The sequence below is a fragment of the Oratosquilla oratoria genome, chromosome 16 (assembly GCF_046742065.1).
Source record: "Oratosquilla oratoria isolate Oo_2021 chromosome 16, ASM4674206v1, whole genome shotgun sequence".
NCBI lineage: Eukaryota > Metazoa > Arthropoda > Malacostraca > Stomatopoda > Squillidae > Oratosquilla > Oratosquilla oratoria.
This window is the reverse complement of record NC_134792.1, coordinates 57,357,724-57,371,212: the sequence shown is the minus strand read 5'-3', so window position 1 is coordinate 57,371,212 and position 13,489 is coordinate 57,357,724.

The window sequence follows — 13,489 nt, the reverse complement described above, 5'->3', positions numbered from 1 at the left end:
ACTGATTACAAGTATGGAAGAGGCGGCCTGATAAAGATAAGATTGTGATAAAGTTTTCGGTGCACGTCCACTCTTTGCATTGTATGCTTATGCGCCTGAGATATACTTCATACACACATAGTAATTCATTCATATAGTATACATGCTCCACTACATCTATTGCTTCGACCAGAATTTTATGAAAACGATTTATGTATGTGTATATCAGAAGGGAACAGAGGCCTATGTGACGTCACGACGATTCGATTTTGTTAGCTATGCTTTCCCAACGACCGTTTTGCTGGAATTTTTTTTTAGATTGATCAACAAGTGGCTGTAGACGGTGTTTCCATCCACTGGGACGAAATAGAAATATAATTTACCATTGATAACGAATTATCATTGAAAAAGCAGGCAACAATGTGTAAGGACAGGAATTTTGAAGGGATATTATTTTTGGAATTTCGTTTTATTTATCTATTTATTTATTTGAGAGACTGGGTATTATGAACGTCGTGACGGTTTTACTCAACCAAGAAGCAAAGTAGAAAATAGAGCCTTAATAGACCATGAATTTATTCTATTCTATGTCTGCCTATCAAGATGTGTTGGCAAAGAGCCTTACTATAATCATTGAAGAAAAACATACAATAGGAGATAGCTACAAATATATTTCAGCTGATTCTGGTTCAACTAAAGCTTCGAGACGACATTAGAATGTTCTCGAACATAGCGGGCGCACCTTAGCTCCGCCCACCCGTGACGTCACTAACGTTCGGACAGAGGCGTAAACTAAGGCCATTAATTTTAAGAGTAATAGGAAAAATTCCCAACTTTCAGTTCAGGATTCCACTAGAGAAGTAGTGTAGGGAGAGATTGTAGCAGCTAGGGGCTGTGTTGAGAAGCGAAATGAAGTTTTACGAAATAATACAACAGGGAGGTTAGTAGTTTACCCATAGATACGAACACATAGCCGTCTCGTTCTTGTGCGCAGCTAAAATTTTAATCTGATGCCAAAAACTATTCCGATACCAGGTATGGGTACGTTCTGTAAGATTAATGAAAATAAATGTCAATATGTGAGTTAAATGATATAGTGCAGATATAGTAGGTAGATAGATATTATTATTATTAAGTTTTGAATCTGATGCCAAAAACTATTCCGATAACAGGAATTAAAAGGGTTAACCCATTAAACTCCGATGACAAGATGTCTTGTCATTTGGTCAAATAAAACAAAAAATCATAATAAAACAACAAAATGTTTGATGATCAAACAGCACCAGAAAAATATGACGTCATCAGTCCTCCTCCTCGAGGAGGACTGATGGCGTCATATTTTAAAAAATATGACGTCATCAGTCCTCCTCCTCGAGGAGGACTGATGACGTCATATTTTCTGGTGCTGTTTGATCATCAAACATTTTGTTGTTTTATTATGATTTTTTGTTTTATTTGACCAAATGACGAGACATCTTGTCATCGGAGTTTAATGGGTTAAGGGAGTGTACTCCACAAACACTGCGTGGAAGGAGTTATGAGAGTGTAATCCTTAGAGTATAATGCTGTCTGTGATCGTTCTCTAATAAGAATACGGGGTTGAAGGTAGACACAATATTGTAAGTAGACTTATACAGTGAGCGGAAGGTTGGAGCGTAAATAACTACGTTTTTCCACGTGCCTGTGACCTTACTTATGATGCCCATAAGCAAAAAAAAAAAAAAAAAAAAAAAAGTGTTATTAAATGTCTCGCATACCCATATATTTTTCATATTGTAAGGATCAATAGATTGTCTAGTTGGAGAAAACCGCAATATACTTCTGTATTTCCTTACTATATTTTTGCTTCAGTGTAATAATTAACACATAGCAGACCTTCACTTATATTCTTTTACTACCCCCACTTGGGCATAGGCCTTTTCGCTACCCAGAACCAACCCCGAACGACCTGCGGAAAGGGGACGGAGTCAGACGTGAATAACAAGGAGCAGTTTCCATTTATGGTCAGATATATCCATATAGACGATTGGGTGGTGGCAGCGTATACCTTGATTTCTTATTTCCCAAATCGTTCTTATGTGGGTATCTCTGATCACTCCCATTGGAGGTGCTCTTGGTTAAACGCTAATCAAATCGACGGCACCACAAATGGATGTGTGATTTGGGTTGGTAGATCTATAGACCTATAGATCAGGCCATATATGAGCTCTGAGCTCTCATTGGAGGGGAGGGGGGGGGTAGCTGTCAGATACGGGTCTATCACGTGATCCAAGACCATATTGAATCACTCTTTCATACACACACAGGCACATGGATTGCTTGTGTAGTAGTAACATGGTCGACCGTTAATTCAGTTATCTGAGTTAGATCCTTCTCCAGGGTTTAAAAAAAATATATTGAATGCCGACGTTGCAGCTCTAGTGAATACGTTGTATTTACTTAGTTGTAGCGGAAGGGGTTTGAATTATAGTCATGGAGTCTCGTCTTTTTTCCTCAATTTATCAATCCATGCCTTGAATTCATTCAAAGTGTTAGCTTGGATTATATCTTCATCCAACTAATTCCCTTACACCTTAAAAAAAATTACTTTATCAGTATTTTACTATGACATCTTGTCGATCTTTCTTCTGGTACCAGTAATTCTTTTCTGTCCATTTTCTCTAAACCTTTTTTTTTCCAGTTTAGATATAAGTACAATGACGACTGTCTTTCTTCGCTCCTCGTCATACTGTTTCCATCTAATTTATATTAATTTTTGTGCGGGGGCCATGTTGCTGCTTACTCTAACCTGGGGTGGATCAGATTCTCATTTATATATATATATATATATATATATATATATATATATATATATATATATATATATATATATATTATCGCACATATACTGAAATCGCTGGTCTGATGAGGCGGCTGTCTTTCCACTAGTACCAAGTAACCCAATACTATCGGCCGTATAGTCGGATTGTCGTCGACTAAACCGTCTCCACCGGTAACACGCCAGTGAGGAGAGTATATTGGACACCCAGATGGAGGAGAAAGAAAACCATCAAAAGGGCAGACGAACTCTTAAATTAATGGCCATTCTTTATGGGTCACTAACCCGCATATCTATTGTGAGTGGCATCCCTGCACAAACTGGAGGCTGAGTGATGTCCTAGTACTGTGACTGCACCATGGGACTAGCAACTCACCTCTTTGGTCCTCATTTCAGGTCAGGACGGGTGGCTCCTCTTGTCTCGGAGAGGCAAATCGGCTGAGCTGATCGACTTGAATATGTGGGTCAGCCACGCCCTGAGTCAAGCAATCACCACCTGGGACGACACCGCACGGTCAGCGGCTCTTATCCCTTAGGGTCAAGGTGCGCATACACTCCCATGACCTTGGGGCTATTGGGTTAATATATATACCAAAATACTGGTATATCCTCGTTGGGCACATTGGTGTATGGGGGCGTGGGAGAGCGAATCGTAAATATGTGTTCATGATAACCATATTGGGCATATATGGTAGGGACGGGCTTGCAACCTGTCCCCCGTCATAATCACCAAACCCGCCGCGCGGGATGCCAGGGTGTTGCAAATGAGGCATAAACTCGAAGCAGGCCCGAAGTTAACCTCCGGTGGGCTTTCCGTGTGAGCTCCTGGAACATTCTCCCAGGACGACCGACTACCCTTTTTATTAGGGGAACTCAGAAAGCTTAGATTGGATATAGAGGCTCTCTCAGAGGTGAGAAAACCAGGCAGCGGCGAGAGCAGCAGTGAAGGCTACACTTATTTCTGGTCGGGCTGAATTGGATAGGACCAGCCTCGCGGGAGTAGCTGTAGGTATATCTAACCAACTAAAACACGCCGTTGTAAAGATTACTACGGTTGATGAGCGTATGATGCTGGTGAGGCTGAAGCTCGCTTTGAGCTTCGTTTCTCTTATTGTAGTATATGCTCCAACTGATGGATATAGCCCTGAAGAAGAAGGAGATGTTCTGTGCCAAGCTTGGGTTTTTAGTTGACCAGTGCCCGTCACGAGACACGCTTATTTTTTGGGGGGCGGCTTCAATGCGGTTAATGAAGTATGTATAGGACCCCATGGTTCTGGAACCAGGAACATCAACATTTCTCTCCTTCTGAACTTTGCAAAGTCTAGAAGGCTGGGGATTGGCGGATCCTGGTTCCAAAAACGAGAGCCACACAGATGGATAGGGTATAATACTGCGGGAGGAGTGGCTAAGGAGATCGATTACATACTTGGTAACATTCTTTGGAAGATTCTACAGAAATGCAGGATGAATGAAAATAGCGAATTCTATGGGTCCGATCATAAACTTGTAGTCGTAACACTCAGACTGCGTATCAAATCCAGGAGAATCCCAAAATGTTACCCACCTGAGATTCATCTGTAGAAACTCAAGGATGATGCGTGTACCCAGGAGTATGCGGTAGCAATCTATAATCGGTTTGAAGTACTTGGATCTTTTGAAGACCCTGAAGAACGGTGGGACACTTTTAAACGTGAAACTCTGAAAGCTGCCGATGAGTGCGTTGGAGAGCGCCCAAGATCGAGTAGTGGTGTGGTGTCGCGGTAGACACTGGAGAGTAAAGAGTTGGGCCGTGCCTCCAGAATGTTTGGGAACCTGAACTAATACAGGGCTCAGAAACTGCGGACTAGAGATCTCATGAGAATGGACAAGGAGAGGTACGCCAGGGGAATCGCTGAGGTGAAGGGAACCGGCAGGACTGGAACAACTACGAGTACTGCGACATTATTCTGCTCATTGTGCCAGGTAAGGTGCTTGTCGATCTATTGCCGACACGGGTTTATTCATATCTGCTAAAGTTTCAGAGGCCTGAACAGTCTGGTTTCACGCTAGGTAAGTTAACAACTGATTGGATCCTAGCGCTTCGTATTTTTGAGGAGTACCGACGTGAGTTTTAACAGGGGGTTCTTACAGCTTATGTTGATCTCAAGAAGGCGTTTGACTCGATGCATCTTCGAGCGCTATGGGACCTGCGGATCAGTAGGATTCCTGCAAGGATTATCAACTTGATATCTAGCTTATACTCTGTGGCAGAGAGGGCTGTTATATTAAATTGTCAGGATACAATAGCAGCCTTACAGAGTAGATGGCAAGCACAGCCAAATGATCATGATGTCAAGAGAGCTATGGGAACAGTTGCTAAACATTTGTCTGAGCTAAAGAGAGACATGAGGAAGAAGTATTGGGATGAGTTTCTAAATAAAATTCGTAACACGAAATCAATACAGGAAGTTTGGTATCACGTTAATAAGATCAAAGGTAAGAAAACTTCAGTAACCAGTGACTCAAATCCTGCAAAAAAGGTCAAAGATCTCATTAAACAATGGAGTTCTGCTTCTGCTTTGTCTGGTCTGCCTGTTGGACATCAAATTGCTCTGGCAGAGAATAGGTTACAAAGGTTACAATTAGTAAATCATAATGTTAAGTTGGATGATGACACTTGTGTACCTATATCAATAGATGAACTATTATATGCTGTCAAAAGTGGTAAATCAACAGCCCCTGGTGAGGATGGACTTACATATAATATTATAAATGCATTACTGAATATTGACGGGAAAAATCCCATACTAGATATGTTTAATGTGTCTTACAGAAATAGTACGTTACCCCCAGCATGGAAATCAGCCATAATTATACCTGTACCTAAGAGTGATGGGAAATTTCGACCAATCTCACTTACCAGCTGCTTGTGCAAAATGATGGAAAGAATTGTCTTACGTAGGTTAATCTATAAAGTGGGTGATAAAATGTCTGAAAATTTATATGGTTTCATGAAGGGACGTGCTACTAGCGACTGCTTTGTTCATTGCTTAGCTAATACCAATGCTTCTTGTCAAGTATATGTAGATTTGAAAGGTGCCTTTGATAGAGCTAATAAAGAAGTTATACTAGAGGAACTTGTATTGAAGGGAGTCAAAGGAAAGTTATTAGGATGGATACAAGACTATTTGTATAATAGAAAAGGTAAGGTTTGGTTACAGGGAACACTATCAGAAGAAGAAACATTCGAGTTAGGTACCCCCCAAGGTGGAGTTCTAAGTCCTATGCTATACAATATACTAATGGATAAAATTGCTAGATATGAATTTACACAGGGTACCAAAGTCATCATATATGCTGATGACATACTAATACAATGTGATACACCTAAAACACTTAGCAAGGCTGTGAATGAACTTGAACAACTATGTACATACATGGGACTTGTCATAAATGAAAACAAAACTAAATTTCAAGCTAAACAGAAAAAGTGTAGGAAACCTACTGTAAATGGTGAAAAAATTGAGCGTGTCCTTAACTACAAATATTTGGGTGTACAATTAGGTTATAGAAATGCTAATTATTGTATCGAATATGTTAAAAATATGTGTGTATCTAGACTAGCCCCTCTCAAAGTCTTAGCAAATAGAGGGTCAGGTGTTGGTGTACCTATACTTCGCATGTTTTATATATATGTGATACGTTCCCTCATAGATTATGCTTCACTTGTGTTGGTGCAATACAATACACAACAACTTAAATGCTTAGAAGTCGTACAAAATAAGGCAATGAGAATTATTTTAGGGTGTGCAACAACAACTAAGATAGAGGTATTAAGAAGAGAGTTAAGATTACCCAGTATTATTTTAAGAATAGAAGAAATAACGAGTCGAACTGTATGTCGTATAGTGTGTAATGGTACAAACTCTCTCCAAAGAGATATATTAGCATTATATAATGATAATCATGTAACTAACAACCCATATCTTCGCAAATTATGTAAGGTTCTAAGAAAGTTTGATATTATGAACGAATATAATGCACTAAAAAAAAATAACTACTATACCACCTGGAATCCATACAATGTAAAAATTGACATTGAAAAGCTAAGTAAACCAAAGGAACAATGGTATAAATACGAATTAAAAGCACATTTTCTTGACAAATTGTCACAATACCCACGGAAACAGGTGGTACATGTGTACTGTGATGGGTCAGTTGAGGGTACCAAGACAGGATGTGGGGTGTTTATAAGGGAATATTCTTCCTCTGAAGAATTTCAAGATTATGAAATTTCAAAAAGACTACCAAATAATTTGTCATCAACCAGAACTGAACTATATGCTATCTTAGAAGGCTTACATATTATTGCGAGTATGGGTAAAAATGTATACTTTTTTGTCGATAGTCAGAGTGCATTATATGAACTTGTATCTTCCTCTCCAGCTGATTGTGATGTTGTTAACAAATGTTTAAATATTATATATAACCTGGAGAGAAACAATACACAAATTTATTTATTTTGTATGGGTACCATCCCATATAGGATTGTATTATAATGAAAAAGCAGATAGTCTTGCACGAAATGCAATTAGAGATGTAAACAATATTCCTGGTAATGAATACACATATAAACATATAAGGTCAATAATAAGAACAAATGTTATTGCTAACATGGATATAGACCTAGATAAATGTTGCGAGAAGGGTAGTGTAAGTAGCAGGCATTATAAGGCAGTATTAAATAACACAGAGGAATATCCATATGGTAGACATAGTTCCCAAATGGATTTAGTCACTATGAGACTCAGACTTGGATATAAATATTACTGGGAGGTGTACAGGGAAGCTGAACCTGAGCCCTGCACTTTATGTGCAAGGCCGGGAGGACATTCACTACAACATTATGTACAGTATTGCCCAAAAATCGATGAATTTAGACCACAGGGACAATGGAACCTCAATGAGCTCATATGCTATTACATAAATAATGATATCTTAACTAAAATTGTTAAAAAACATCCAATGTTTGCTTTCAAATGTTAAATACAACTGTGATATTATAATATAAACATTTATTTTTGATAAAACTGTAACAAACAAATTAAACATAAAATGTATAGGGGTTAGTTGGCAAGACCCAACTCTCTCCTTTGTTGTACATCAACAATAAACTTATTGAATTGAGGGCTGTAAAGTATAGAGGAGGCGTGTCTATTTTTTTCCTGTTAATTCATGAGTGAGACAAGGGTGTGCCCTTGCCCCAAAACTTTTCAATAACTGCATGGACTGGATATTGGACAGAGTTGTCGATCAGTATCATTCCGGAGCACCTATTGGCGATGCCAAAGTCACTGATCTTGTGTTTGCTGATGCTGCTGTCTTTCTTGTGGAGTCGACAGAGCTCCTGGTTGCAGCCCTCAAGTCACTGGACAAGGAGTCGAGACCTCTTGGACTTGAGGTCTCCTGGACCAAGACCAAGGCTCAGGAGTTTGGGGAGTCTTACTGGATTTTATACATTTATTTATGCAGGAGTATTAAGGTTCGAATCTTCGAATCATTTGTGCTCCCTGGCTTGCTACACGGCTATGAGACATGGGCAAGGAATGCTGGCTTGAAGAGGCGTCTTGATGTCTTTGATACTAAATGCCTTCGGAGAATCATGGAGTATCGCTGGAATGACTTCGCATCAAACCAGAAAGTGTACTGTGAGACTCGGTCTAAGCCAATAAATCAATGGTTCCCAAACTTTTTTGTCATTTCCCCCCTGCACCCAGTTCAACCATCCAGATTTCCCCCTTCATGTGTATGAGGGAAAGAGTAGTTAAAACACACTGTGACTATTTACTAATTTATTTTTCAAATGTACATATATACTGATAAACAGGCATTCTCTCTCTCTCAGACATGAGAAAATTAATCCGAGATTTTTTTTAGTTCGTAGGTAGTATAATTATTTCCCCCCTGGTAGCTTCAAATTCCCCCCAGTTTGGGAACCCCTGCAATAAATAAATGAAAATAATTTATTTAATAATAGGGTTATAAAACTTATAAGTATACGAGTTAGTTTTTGTTAGTTTGTCACTGCACTCAACACCACTCACAGCTTGAAGCTGGTTGTTAGTCTACCTTCGACCACTACGTGAACGGATTCCTGCGTTCTCTCTCTCTCTCTCCTCTGCAACGTATATAAATCGTATTACTTTTCAAATAAGAGTGATAGATGTCATTAGTAAGTCAAGAAAAATGTGTCGTCTGCTACACCATTTTGAGTATTTCGCTGTTTGTCACAATTTTTAAAGTAGTTACTATTTAGCAAAAAAAAAAAAAAAAAAAAATGTAAATGAACAGACACGAAAATGCAATAGAAAAGAATATCGGGCGAGTTGCTATTCTTGTCCGAAACATTTTTAAAACTGTGCCAAAACTAAGTGGGGCAACTGTACATTGTAAAATAAATAAAACACATCAAAACATGAAACCACAGAAAATGGAAGTGCCCTAACACCATAGAAAACCTTAAGTGAGGGTTATACTGATTTATTTGATATTTTAACATAGAAAAATTATTGTAATATGGTTCTTTTCCTTGCTGAGTTATTTTAAAACATATATATATGTATATATATATATATATATATATTTATATATGTATATGAAAAAAAGAAAATATCCATGTTTTTGGTCTTTTTTTGTTTTTGTTGCATCTCTACTCCTGGCGTATGCCCCCAATTGATGATGATACTGTAACTCTACACTTATACTTCTTAACAGCTTACATGCCTCTCCCGCAAACTAAATATATTTTTCTTGTTACAAATTCATAACCAACACTCCAAGGTTCTGTTCTTTCACATATATATAGCTGTGAGTTCGAATCCCGCGCTCTCTCCGATTCCCATAGTTGTTACCTTCTCCGTCCGTCCTAGCGCACGGGCAAAGGTGACAGCTTCGGCCGCAGATGTAAGCCTTCTAGTTTAGGCTCCCCACCTTCTTCATTTCTCAGTGCAATAATTTATTAACGGTCACGCCTTACTTTAACAATTTTGTTTGATTACTTGTTTTCCATTTGGTTACCGTCGTACCTATCTAGATTTTTGTAGCAATTTACAATCCTCTTCATCTTCTACTATTCGTGATCTTTACGTCGTTTGTCGTTCCATTTATCATGCCATTTGTGTAAACCAAAGCCATTACATGCGCTCTTTTCCTGGACATAACTACAAGGTAAATACCCAGTTCTGTTGACACAAATGCTGGTAGGCGTTAACGCCTGTGGCAGGGAGGAAGAGGAGTAGGAGGAGGAGGAAGAGGAGGAGTACAAGTGCGCTAGCCAGCCAGCCAGCCAGCAGCTCGTTATCGTTTTGTCGGATGACATTCTGTCCCTTCGCAAGGACGACGGAAGAGCTAGAGTCGGTGAAACGGCCTGTGGGCCAAGCCGGTGGCTATTGCCGTGTTGGGTGTTGCGGATCTCTTGCAAGAAAGACTATTAAGGCAATGCATTTAATGACTGATGCTGTCGTGCACTTGTATACCAATTTCCTTCTATAGCCAAGAACCCCCCCCCCTCTCTCTCTCTCTCTCTCTCTCTATATATATATATATATATATATATATATGTGTGTGTGTGTGTGTGTGTGTGTGTGTAGAGTATATACTCGTATGTATACTATACCAACCATGCAAAGAAGGAATTAAAGTTGAGGTCACAGTAAATTATGTATATGTGTCACCACCGCAGTATTTGCTAACTTCCATCATATACATCGGACAAAGTTCGTCATATCAGTGGGTAGTTCGGAATATGGGGTTCACTGTACCCAAGGATCGTGCAATTGAAAGTTTACATAAAAAAATCTTCATTATCTTGAGAACAGCAATATATAGCAGGATTTCCTCAAATTCAATTCACTAAAACATCCACTTTTATAATATTGACTCCTCTGCTCACTCGCTGTGACTGAAAAACAAAACAGACTCGGTATGAGACGACTTGATATGTTTTGCAACGACTCGACACGCCTAGAGTGAACGGCCTCCGAGAAAGTACTGTACGTTAGATTTGAATGTGAACCGGAGTGGCGATTCCTGGCGGGTCATGAATCTTGCCGACTTGTTGCGACACGAATTGTTCGGTGTAAACGTAGCTTTTGGGGTCGTCACTCGTTCCCCTAGATCGAGCCAAGGATCACTCTTGATACTACAGACAGCTACTATATTTAAACTGCCCCGACATTGTCCCGCCTTTTCTTGAGCGACCCTCTAAACCTAAGGCAAGACCTTTACACCACAACTATCTTGTGGTGTACAAACGACCTAACCATCATTTTACAACGCCATAAATACAAATCCACACTCAAGAGTTTACAAGTATATTTAGCTGAATAATGATAATTTGTCACGAGTTCCACTGACTGAAAACCCACAGCCCAGATAGGTTGGTAACGATTATCGGGTTTCCCCATAGATCTCTATGGGGAAAAAACTTTAAGACTTATCTCTGTTGTATTAGTACAAGGCTGTTTCTATGTCACCGGCTTATTATAGAAGGACGGGACCCGTTGCCAGTTATCAGCTGTCATTACGTGATAAGATGAAGGAAATAGATTTGAATTTGTACGAGATATTGGGTCCCGGTCAGGAGATTCTATGTCAGCATCCTCGGGGCTGCATCACCAGATGTAGGTGAGGGTGTTTATGGTTTTTTGAACACGAACTCGGGGGAGGGGGAGTGATTCTTCCTCACGTCCATCTCGGAGGACTACCAGGTAACCCCCTTGGTCCCTGCACTACCAGTGAATCAGCTATTATGAGAGAGATAGAGAGAGCAGTAGATGGGGATACTCATTATGAAGTGGCGAGAAGTCAGCATGTTGAATGTAGACGCCTATCTAATCATTCAGAAGGCAAAGCTTATCGTGAGACTTTCCCGTATCTACACACAGCACATTCCAACACAACACCGGTTCAAATGTGATGACACACAATATGGAGGGAAGTAAAAAGTGGAGTCCCACAAAGGTCGATTCTGGGACCTGCAATGCTCTTGATTTATGTAAATGACTTGGTGGAAGGGACGGCATACTATACTTCTATGTTTGCAAATGAGGGAAATGGCATGGATGGGTTTTGCTGAATATAACCAGCTATTCTATTCTTGGGGATAATGTCACACTGAAGAGGTGGAATCAGAGAGATGGTAAAGGAGGGACTTAAGGGTGGTAGAATGGAGAGATAATATAAGTTAAAACTGATTAATGTTCTTTCGCAAATGGTTAATATTCAATCATAAAAGAATACTTCATGAATCTAGAGCCCATAGAGATTCCACTTAAACTCCTAAAATATTGATCATATTGTATGCAGCCATATGGGTAAAAAAAAAAAAAATGTAGTAAGATTAATTTTAATGATGATGAATGCAGATCATTGGAAATAAGCATAAGAGTAATAAATCATTTACTGGTTAAGAGAGGTAATGAATTATTTACTGGATAATGAAACATTTATAAAAAACATAAGAGAATTTGGGAGTGTCTTAGGTAATGTGTCACATTATGAACAAATTAACAAGATTTTTGCAGGATATATAAGCTGTTGACAAACATAATAGTGTTTCATTCCATGAAAGAATAGATAGTGGAATAACTCAATGAAAATCTGATTTACTCAGAATTATATGTAGCAAAATGTAAATAAGATAAAGAAAATACAGTTAAGAACAACCAAAATGATCCCAAGCTTAGGAGACAGAGCACACAAAGAGATTAGAACAACTTGAACTCCCCTTACTAGAAGAAAAAAGGGAAGTGATATGATTGCTGTGTTCAGAACAATGAAAAGAGGGGACAAAAGTGACAGGGGAGATCTCTTTGTTTGGAATAGGAATGTGATAAGAGGTCCTGGAAAAATAAGATAAAAATACTCGATGACTGAAGAATCTTAAGTAACGTGCATAAACATTTGGAGTAACCTAAAAAGTAGTTGACCCAAAATACAAGTTTGATTGATGGAGACAAAGAGACAGGGTCCTACAAGTGTATTTTTCCTAAGCATTACAAGTAGGTAGCTCACTGGTTGAGTGGGTTAGGGCATCGTTACTTGCAGCGAAGGTCGAGGGGATGGTGGTTTGAATCCTGCCACCAGCAAATTTGAACTAAAGGCATGGTTCATTAAATTCCGCACTACAAAGCCCTCTGTGAGGAGCACTGTCCTAGCCCTCCAGCAATTGTCCTTCTACTGGTACCATATAACCCAGTACTACCTGCTGTATGGTTGGGTTGTTAGTGACTAAACTGGCTTTGCAAACTGGTTTCCCACTAGTGAGGAGGCTGTGTTGGACACCCAGATGGATGAAAAATAAAACTGTCCAATGGAAGACGAACTCTCTAAGAGCCAAAGGAACAGCCAATCCTGTCATGAGTCACTAATCTACATATTTGTCATACACTGTGTCCCTGCAGATTGATTTCTGGAGACTGAATGATGTTCTACTTGTGGTTGTACTGAGGCATCTCTTCCCCCAAGGACTAGCAACATGCTTCTTTGAACCCTAATTCAGGTCAGGACAGTTGGCTCCTCTTGGTTTGGTAAGGCAAACCAGTTGAGCTGCCCGACTTGAATCTTTGGAATCTGGCACATCCTGAGCCAAGCAGCTACCACTTGGGTCAACACCACACGGTCCATGGCTATCCCTTCCCTCACCCCCTCAGT